Source organism: Ictidomys tridecemlineatus, chromosome 8, assembly GCF_052094955.1.
Source record: "Ictidomys tridecemlineatus isolate mIctTri1 chromosome 8, mIctTri1.hap1, whole genome shotgun sequence".
NCBI classification, from domain to species: Eukaryota; Metazoa; Chordata; class Mammalia; order Rodentia; family Sciuridae; genus Ictidomys; species Ictidomys tridecemlineatus.
Window position 1 is genome coordinate 155,498,522 of NC_135484.1, and position 10,647 is coordinate 155,509,168.

The 10,647-nt window shown below is 47.9% G+C and overlaps 1 long non-coding RNA gene across 1 annotated transcript; it reads left to right on the forward strand.

The window, feature by feature from the left end:
* The first annotated feature begins 7,844 nt into the window (after nucleotides 1-7,844).
* LOC120889234 (uncharacterized) lies at nucleotides 7,845-10,042 on the forward strand. Its single transcript, XR_005733139.2, has 4 exons — nucleotides 7,845-8,063; nucleotides 8,169-8,399; nucleotides 9,342-9,460; nucleotides 9,863-10,042. It is a non-coding gene; the product is annotated as an uncharacterized LOC120889234 (long non-coding RNA).
* Nucleotides 10,043-10,647: the final 605 nt, after the last annotated feature.

Genomic DNA, 10,647 nt, shown 5'->3' on the forward strand with positions numbered 1-10,647 from the left:
CAGCATGTGTTCGGCAGAGACTGTGACAAAACTTAACGTTTATTATTTGTTATTTTCTCACATAGATTTCCACTTTGGTGTTATTAAACAAAGATTAGTGAATTTGCTGTTTCAAATGTTAGAGCTTATTTTTTTCTTTAATAAGCAAAACAAAAAATTAGTTTTAAAAAAATGGCCACCATCAAAAATGGAGAGGTCATAGCTAAAATCAGACAGGACATTGACAACACAGGTTGCAAAGGACCTGGAGATTAACACCAACTCAAATGGGCAACTGCAGTTACAAAGTCAGCAAAGACACTTTAACCAGTAAAGCACTTTAATTCATAGGATTTCTCCAATGCAGGTGTTTTGTCTAATATTTATTAATGCACAGCACACAGCTAATTTCTTTTGGATCATTTATAATTCTATCTAACATAGAAAGGGTTCTGGATAAAATTTTTAAAATCAGCTTGTTGTTCATTCTCATGACATGTTCCTGGAGCACTTTACAGTTGACAATGAGGATTTCACTTGCCTTTGTTGATTTCACTCCTTACCTTGTTTTTCAGCCTATCTAGCCTTTCTTTTCCCAGAGCTGAAGACCCATGGTCTTGAGGGTCAGGCCAGAATTTTCAGTATCCCCCAAAGCCTGGGTCTTGACACCAAGTCACCCTTACTACTAATTCTGACCTTGGGCCCTAGTCCTGTGGCTGGCTTTGTCTTTGTGCCCATGTGCCTGTTTCTACCTAGTGCAGATTTTGAGTCCAGTTCTGAAGACCTAAGGAAACAGACTCCAAGAGTCAGCTTCCTGGTTCATGCTGGCCACTGTCACAAACTGCCTTCTGCCCCCACCAGCCACCCGGAGCACCTGCTGGAAGAAGGTTCCCCATGTGTATGAGTCTCCATGTCTTTGTTCCTGTCAGGCACCTCCTCACTGATGGCCCATGCCCACCTTGACAAGACACCCCTGGATCTGTGTGGGGCCACCTCTGACTGCACAGATGAGTGCAGACACACATTCAATAGTCTTCCCCTCAACCTGGCCTCTCCTGGTTTCTGTAGTGGTCTCTCCTCTGGAAGCGTGCTCCATCCTGGTGGGTGGGCAGAGTTCCATCCTGCCTCTTCAACACCAACATAAATTTGTGTTTGGGACAGAAACGTAGGTCAAGTGCAGTTGCATGTGGTTAAAACCTAACTAGATGATTCATATCCTCTTAGATGGCTAAGGTTTCGTTTTTGTTTGTTTGTTTTGTTTTGTTTTTTAAGAAGACAAATAATGACCAATATGTGAAGAAACTGGAACACTTGTGCATTGCTGGTGGGATCTTTAGCATTTGGTACAGCCATCATATGATAGTATGTAGATAGTATGGATGGAAGTTCTCCAACATATTAAGCACAGAATTAACCTGATTCAATAATTCCACTCCTAAGTACATACGCAAAAGCAGGGACAGATTATTTGTTTGCCAATGTTCATAGCAGCCTTGTTCACTATAGGGCAAAGTGGAAACAACCTAAATATCTGTCAAGTGGTGAATATAAACACAATAAACATAAAATAGAGTATTATTTGGCCTTAAAAAGGGAAGAAAATCCTGACACATGCTACAGCAAGGCTGAACCTTGAAAACATAATGTTAAGTGAGGCAAACCAGACACAAAAGGACACATACTGTACAGTCCCACCAGTGTGAGGTTTCAAAGTCAAGTTCAGAGATACAAAGTGGGATAAAAATCAATGGGAGCCCGGGGAGGGAAGGATGGAGTCACTGACTAATGAATACAGAGTTTCGCACTGAGATGATGACAGTCCTGGAGATGCATGGTAGTGACGGGTGTATAACAGTGTGGTTGTGCTTTACCCTACTGAATCGTGCTCCAAAAATGGCTAACATGGTAAACCTTATGTAAATTTCACCATGATAAAAAATAGCTTAAAAGTTAATTTAAAAAAAATAACTAAAAGAGCAAGACAGAGAGGCAGAATAAAGAGGAACCGGAGATCAGAAAAGGAGAGAACAAGGTGATTTTTTTTGCATTCCTTCTTCTGATGCCGAAATACAAGAATTTGTAAATCAATAGGCTCAACATGAGATCAGGTCTCATGCATTTTGTAATGCAAGGTCATGGGCCTTCCGATTGCTTATCTCCGAAATTAACTCAGGAGTCCCTCGTGACATGCACCAGACAATGGCAAGTTTCACCCACTTGTCACTCAAGGAGAAAAGAGAACTTGTGCTTATGTTTTCTCTTACTTTGCTGATAAATTTGTGAACATTCTTCCCAGACTTTGTAGTCACTTTTGTGTTACCTTATTCACACAGACATTTGATAAAGCTTAGGCAGAAATTATGTCCTGACTTCTACATTGGTATTGGGCAGGGGGCGGGGGGTTGTTTTAGGCTTAGTCTAGGAAAATATCCCATGACGATGCTCTTCTTTTCTGTCAGTTAAATACTGAGATCCTGGAAGACACCATGGACCTACAATGCCTGCATCACACAGTGAGTTCTTGGTACCTAGTAGGAAGACCAAAAAGAAAATCTTCATTAGATGTTGCCTGTATAGGGAATACAACATTTATTAAGGTGAAAAACTGAGACTGATGGGTTTTTTTATTACAACAACTGGTATCACTAATATGCTACTAATAAAAAAGGCTCATCTGTCTCCCGTGTTTTAATGCAACTTTAATTAAATTTCACAACTATATCATTCTCATAAAGCACCAAGTGATAAGGTAACTAGAATCATAAGTAACACACATGTTATACATATGGTGGAGAATACATGACTTTTCCCAAATTCCAAAAATTACTACCTTATTTAATAATGCATGATTACCTAGTAAACTTATTAAGGCTCTCTTCTGCACGTTACTTCCCCATACTGAAAACCCAAGTTGAATAAAATAAACAAGTGGATAGTACTCTTCTGTAAATGTAATACTACCCTGAAAGTCTCACGTTCCTGTGACCTTATTTTAGCCTGACTTTCTGACTTCTTCCAGCATCAGCCAAGTGAAGACTTTCCTTACCTGCCAGTTTGTTTTCATGCTGATTTTCACTGGGCGGTTACTCTCCTGGTGGTCTCCAGGCAGGCAGTGGTGTGCTGGTTAAGGCCTCTCCAGGAGAAACCCTAACCTGGTGCAGTGCTTAGCCATTTCTATAGTGGAAACTCTGCACCCATGGCTGAGTTGAGCTGTGGATCAGAAGTCTTTAACATCACTGAACGCTGAGTTGGAGACAGGTATGCAGGACTGGTTCCCAGGAGCCAGTGAATCCGCTACAGCGCACCACCAAGGTTAGAAAGCAGGGCAGGGCAGTGGTGGGGTACCCCAGCAACTGGTCATTCTCAACAGAGGAGGAAGGCAGAGACCTGTAAAGGCTCAGTATCCACTAGTGCAGCACCTACCTGGAAGCTCCGCTTCTATTTGCCTCTAAAAGGGTCTGTGTTGAGGCCGATTGTGGAATTGGAGAAGTTCAGCCTTGTGATATCCAGTTTCCTCTGGCTCTCAAGTTAGTTTCTCTTGGTGCTGAGTTTCAGATGTTCAGAGCCTGTGGACTTTTTAACCCTAGCCCTTATCAGACAAGCTCTGAAAAGCAAGGCCTTTATTTATTTCACATTTGCATCCTTGAGGGAATAGTTAGTCCCTGAAAGACAGGGTGTAGACACCCAGACCCCCGGTTGGAAAACAGAAAGAGAGAATCATTATTTACCCTTGGCTTAAAAACTCATTTGCTCTACTTCTTTACATTGAATCTGAAGTCTTTTATTTCCACTTGTGGAATAAAAAGAGTGGCATAAGAAGCCATCTGACTCATTCGGTGGACCTCCGACAGTAGGAAGCATCTCTTCCGTGAAAGGCTATCTTCTTACTCCACCCAAGTCATCCATGAGTTGATTCTGACTTTAACACTTCCAAGCTTAGATGATCACGCTGCTCAGATCCACAAAATGAGGAACTTCAATCTACCTGAGCCTGGCGAGGATTATCATTTAATCTATTTACCCCCCTTAGGACTTGGTGTGCATGTAAAGAGTTGCCATGTGAAGGTTCCCCCAGGCTGTGTAAGTGTTCAAATTCTGAAAGGCTGATGCTCCCTGGTGGCAGTTTTCTGGGACCAGACCCCACTCAACAGGCATGGCGGTTGGGGACTCCTGTAATTGCAGCCAGCAGGCTCTAAAGGCTTCAGAGGCAGTGCCTGGGTCGTGCTGGTGCCTCAGAAGGCCCCATTCAAGACGGCTGGCCTTGCCAGTCACCTTGACGGGGAGGCCAGCGAACTCCCAGATGGACAGCTGCGGGTCTGTCACCGGGGGCCTCCTACTTGCCGGGTCTACCTTGGTCAGCCCGTGCCCAGTGCCTCCAGAGTCACGACTCTTGCTTGACTGTATCTGGAACATATATTTTGGCTTCTAGTCCAGTCGACCTTGGCATTTAACTTGCTACTGTCCATCGTTAGCTTCTCAGTGCTGCAGGCTGCCTGTCACATTGTGACAGAACAGGCTGCAACATTTTTATCTGCCACCAGCCTTGAACTAACTCTATAATGTCCTGCTCTCCATGAGTAGGCAACATGGCTTTGGTTGAAGGACATATGGGGGCCTGGTCGTCCAGGTGACAGGCAGGAGGAGGCACATCCCACCCTCCTGACCTGAATTCTCACCTGGGAGGGGGCGTCAGGGTCAAAGCCTACGATACACTTGGCAGCGTGAACCAGTCGCCCACAACCGAAGTGGCCCCAAGGCCCCACCCTCGGAGAACTAAGGGTCACAGGTCACTGTGGTCATCCCTCATCTTCTTAAGGTCACCAGTTGCATTCTTCCCCTCGGGGAAGCTGAAGCGATGGTCATGTGGCCTCTAGTATCTAAGACTCTCAGGAAACTCTGAGCTGTCTCTCTTTTCCCTTTTCCTCTTGACAGGAGCACAGGGTCACTGGCCTCCCATGGGGACCTAGACAGTTTGGTCCTATTTATAACTTCACTGCGGACCCCCAGACACTTGGGTCTGCAATGGTGCTGCTTTATCCAGCGAGCCCCACAACAGACAGCGTAAGCCCTCCCTGGTCTCTCCCTTAGACAGTGAGTCCCCCTTCCCACAAAAGCCCTTAACTAATGTATTAAGAAATAGTGACCAGAAGAACGTGCATGTGTTGAGTACAGATGGACTCTGGGTCCACCTGACTGTCCATTCCTGAGCGCTCTGGCCCCAGGAATGAGCAAGCACGAAAGTACCCAACAACCAGGGGATCACGTTCTATACTCCCCTGTTTCTGTGTTCCTTCCTCGGAGACGGTCCACAGGCCCAGCTCACTCCTCCGTGGAGTTCAGACAGTGTGACTTTACATCCCACTTATCATCCAGTTGCAGGTTGATGTCTCTTCCCTGAGCTGGCTACTGGCGAGTATTGTCCCTCCTGCTCTCCCAGAAAGCCATGCTTCTGTCAGACAGGACCCTGCACACTGCTTGGGTTTGCAAAGAAGTTTCACCACACGCAGCTCCCCAACCTGGGTCTGGTGAGACAGAACACTTGCTGCAGCCATTTAAGCAAAGCAGATCTGCACTTGCAAGTAGGACAGCAAGGGACAAAAGTTGCTGGTGGCCAAGGCGTTGGAAAGCTGCCCTGGGGGACAGGGTCTTAATCACACTCGCCCCACATGCACCACTGTAAAGCAGCCCTTCCTGGGTCAGAGACCTCAGAGACTTACTGGGCTGAATCTGTGAAAGATGTCCTGTCTCCAGGAGAGAGGTCAAAGCCAAGGTTGTCCTCAACAGCTCCTCCCTGACTCGAGGTCTCCCAGTCCCTGCAGGAGCCAGGAACCAGGACCAGGCTGTTTCAGGTACTTCCTTTCTATCTCAACATATTGCAGTTCTAGAACATTCTACAACCCTTCTTGAGAACTACTAGCAAGAAATGGGCGTGCCTGTAATCCCAGCAGTTCGGGAGGTTGAGGCAGGAGGATCACAAGTTCAAAGGCAGCCTCAGCAAAAGTGAAGCACTAAGCAAAACTCAGTGAGACACTGCTCTAAATAAAATACTGGCTGGGGATGTGGGCCAGTGGTTGAGTCCCCTGAGTTCAATCCCCAGTACCAAAAATAAATAAGTAAAAGAAATGGGGGAGAACTGGGCCAGTCCAAGGCTACCCAGAGAACTACCCTGACCGCCCCCTGCAGAAAGGAGTCCCAGCAATGAAACCTGCCAGCCCAGAGGGAAGAACTGCCTCAACAATTATGTGAGCAAAGAGTCAAGGGCTAGTGGGTTTAGTGACTGAAATTTTGAATATATTTGTCATAAAAGCTGGCAATGCCCTGAGCAGTATGCACAACTTGCATATTCACTACAGCAGGTGTAGTGGCACAATCCAGTAGTCCCAGCTACTTGGGAGGCCAAGATGGGAGGACCATCTAGACCCACAAGTTCAAGACCAAGCTGGGCAACATAACAAATGAGAGGTGCATCACAGGAAGTGGGTAGCATCCACATTTCAGTGAGAACACCCAGGCTAGAGCACAGCAGCCATCCGTTTGCTTGGGGTCTGCTGTGTATGTTGTGCAGCATTTACACAGGAGGGGAGAGTGCCTCACAGGGGCCTGAAGCTTGTATACTTCCAGGACTCTCTTTAAGAAAAAATACAAAATTGATGCATATAAATTAAATAGAGGCCCTGGGAAAGGCCCCCTGATTAAGTTGTATTTGCATCACTCTTAAGTCTACCTCTTGTGCCTACAGAGGAGAGATAGGCAGCAAAGGGGTGGGCAGAGAAGTCAGGAGACAGCCTGCACGGTTCCTCTTTGGATCCTTTTCTCTTAGCTAAGGTACATGATGCCAGTGCAGCCATCCCTTGGGGTTTTTCAAAATGGTGTAGATCTGAAGACTGTTGCTCCACAGCAGAAAGTGAGGAGCCATATGCAAAAGGACTGGCCAGAGGACTTCCTGCCAAACCTCCAAGTGGAATCCAAGGACAGAATTTATTTTCTTTTAAAACATAAAGAGGTGTAGTTTCTTGCACCTGGGAGTGTCATGTGTGTGCCAGTCTCCCTTGATACATCACACATGTGCTTCCTTCCTCACTGTTCCTGTTTCTTCCAGGGTTTCCCAGCAGGAGCTCCTGGGCCTCTCTCTGTTCCTGAATGCTCTGGCCATGTGCATGAGCCTGTCCCTCCCTCTATGAAGAACCTCCCTCACAAGCACCAGCTTCTCCAACTGCCTGACTCTGTGCAGTTTAGGCATCTCTCAGGCATCTCAAAGCCACGTGTACCGGTTCTTCACCACCTCCCTTGCCCCAGGCTCCCCTGTCTCAGCAGGGACCCTGTCGGCCCCAGGTCAACACAGAATCACACTAGGAAACTCTTTCTCTTCACTCCTCCTCCAGCAAACGCCACGCCCATTCAGGGCTGGCTGCCTTTCACAAGGCTCCGTGCGGATTGAAAACAGGAGGTCCTTTGCTCAAAAGACAGGAAGAAGTGCTATTAAAAATATGAAAATATAAGGCTTTTTTCTTTTTCTACAATCTCTTCTATAATTTCTAGAATTCATATTTCATTTTGTTCATACTTACATATTTTGTTCCTATCAGAACCATGGAAATGCTGCACCCAACTAACTCAACTCTTACTTCACTCCTCGACATGCACTCATTCTGTGATTCTGAGATGGCCCATCTGACCGTAGAGACCGCTAGGAAATGCCCTGACGGGCAGGTGGCTCAGCTGGCATGTTAACGCTGGGCAAAGGGATGGCCCATGCCTCCCTTGGACAGCACAGAATTGCATCACACTGCTCAGAGTGTTGTGAAACCCAAAAGTTTATTTATTCTGAAATTTCCCTGACTTTTCTCTGACTTCATCCTATCTGACCTTGCTCCTGAGAAACAGCCCCCTGCTCATGGCTCCTACCTTTCTGCGACTATCAGTGGATCTAAAGAAGTCAACAGGTTTAGCGATGTGTTTTGCATTGCGATGGGGAAGATTTGTTTGGGTTTGGGTTTCCCCGTGTTCTCCCTTCCAGAGCCTGCACTGTACTACCCATGTGTGGGGGATTCTGCTGACACCCATGGGCTCAAAGCCTTTGCCAGGTAACAACAGTGCTGCCTGGAGGCTGTGGGGGCTGAGCTGTGGGGGCTGGCTGCACACCTGGCTTTCTCCCTGGAAGTGATCACTACCATACATCATAAATGCAGAAGGAAGAGTGCATGCCCAGAGGTCACGCTGTCCCAATCTGTTCCTGTGCTGGAGGGTAGGGGCACAGAAGCCGACCTTGGCCAGACTCGGATCTTAGACAACTGTGCAATACCTGGCTCAGGCTCTCCTCACTTGCCCGCCTCCCAGTTTGAGTGGCAGGAGGCAAGGAGAGTCCAACTGAAGGACAACATCTGAAGCCCAGAGTGACCGGATCAGAGGAGCAGAGAGCCGTGAGTGACTGAGAGGGGCAGTGGGGTGCAGGGGGGTGGTGTGGACTGGAGCACAGAGGCTCCCCGAGGCAAGGGCTTTGATTCTGCTCTTTCTCCCTCTACCCCATCTGGGTGTCTGGTGGCAGCAAGTAGGGAGGGGAATCTGCTTTAGAGGGAACCCAGGAAGGAGCAGGGATCTGGTGAAGTCCAACTGCACAGCCTCGGTAGGACTGCACCCATCTCAGTGAAGGGACTCAGGAGCCCATCTCCAGATACAGCATTTAGAGTCAAATCTGAAACGAGAGCCCGACACCTGCCTGTAGGCTCTAGTGACTCCACAGGGATCTCGACAATTTTTCTCTCCCAAAGCAGGAGCAGCCCCCAGGAAATTTAAATGTACTGATCAAAGCAGGCTAATCAGCATTCCCATCTCCACAGGTGACAAGTCAGGGAACTGAGACAGAGATACTGGGTGTCTTGGCCAGAGTCACACGTTGGGCTAGTTAGTACTAGTTGCGACTAGTACTCAGGGCTAAGTCCTTCCTTTCCCAACCAAAGTACCTCATTCAACAATTGCAAGTTGCTCAAGGGGACCCTGTTCACGCTGACTCTCAGTGGAAGTCACCTCGTGGGGAAAAGGAGCAATTCCAGCCATGTCTCAGGACCTCAGTTTCAGTCCTAGATGCCAGGGGGTGATTTTTGCCTTCCTGAGTTAACCCTGAGTCCCAGGGACTTTTTTTTTTTTTTAATGACTTTCAAGTTTTCTTCATTATCCTGTGACAAATGATAGGGCAAAACTAGAGTCACTGCCCAGCCAGGTCCCTCCCTGTCACCTGGCCGGACCAGGAATCTTGGGGATCCTGGGGCACCCTGTGTACGGCTCCAGCGCCTCCCAGCCCTGTCCTGTTTTCCTTCACGGGAATGATGCTCAGCAGTTCTGACCCAGACACTCTCTTCCTGAAGGGCTCCCTTGGGTGGCCACTGGGACCCCACTCTTGCCTGTTGTGGTGCTTCTCCTGGTGGCACACTTGGGTTCACCTGGAAACTTTACCAGGAGAGAGAGCAAGATCGTCGGGCCAAAGGTAAGGCCGTCAGAGACCAAAACGGAGAGACTCACAAGTGGAAAGGGGACCGGACAGGGACAGGGTGAGGAGAGGGCGCCTGAAGTTCTGATGCTGACCTTCCCCACTTGTTGGACCAACCTTACCCCACTTACCCCACCAGAGCTATGACCCTGGCTGTGACCTCAAGCCCACCTCCCTGACAGCTCAGGGACTCAGTGTGCAGACCCCAGAAGGTCTCCCAGTGGGTCCTTTGCCAACACACCTGGGTCCCCCACTGGAGACTGATTACCTCTTGTCCTGCAGAAAAACTGCAGGGAGAGCTCAGTAAGTCCTTCCCTCTCCTCTGTGTGTCATTCAGGCCACTGTCAGGAGAGTGACCTCACAAGAGTGACCTCACAAGACTTCTTTGTTCCACTTCAGGTTGGAAGAAAAGCCAGAAGGCGAAAGGCGAGCCAACTGGAATTGTTCTGAAGACTTCACCTCCTTCACCTAACAGGTGGCTTTGTCTGGTTTCCTTCTCCTGAGGCCTTGCTCACTCTTGCCCCATATGTCACAATACCCAAATGTCCCAAGGGACTTCTAAACCTGTGACCAAACTGAGCTCAGCATCATTTGTCAATTCTTAAAGAACCTAAAATCTTTTAAGTTATTTTTAATCTACCAACACATACTTAAGCAAACTCCTGATCATTGGTGGACATCCTGTAATCAAGGATGAGGTGGAGATCCAGTTTTCAAGCTAAGGACTGTGTGTGTGACCGCAAATCAGTAAAAAATGACCTCGCTGGGGCCAGATTCCAACTCTCCGAGCTGCACCTTTAGCTAGTTCCCATCTCACTCAGGAGTCTGAGGCTGTATTTTCAGATGTACCCGAGGAACTCGTTTTTGTATTCTATACAAATCACAGCTGAAAAAACACTCATCTCAGATGTAAAGCTTGCTTCCTGGCCCTTTCTGCCTGCACGGTGGGCACTTAACTGCCCAGGCCTCCTGCTTCTGCTCCATCTGCCATGCACCACCCACACCAGCCCTAGCGCCCCACCTCTAGTCCCTACAGGCAACCAGTTGGCTCCTGCTTCTGCACCCACTTCCTCTGCAGGGCTGACACACCTGCTCATTCAGACAGACCAGGGCAGCTCCTTTCACCCCTCTGGAGCTCCCCTTTCCTCACCCAGCAGTTGAGTTAAGTCTGTATACAGATGGAA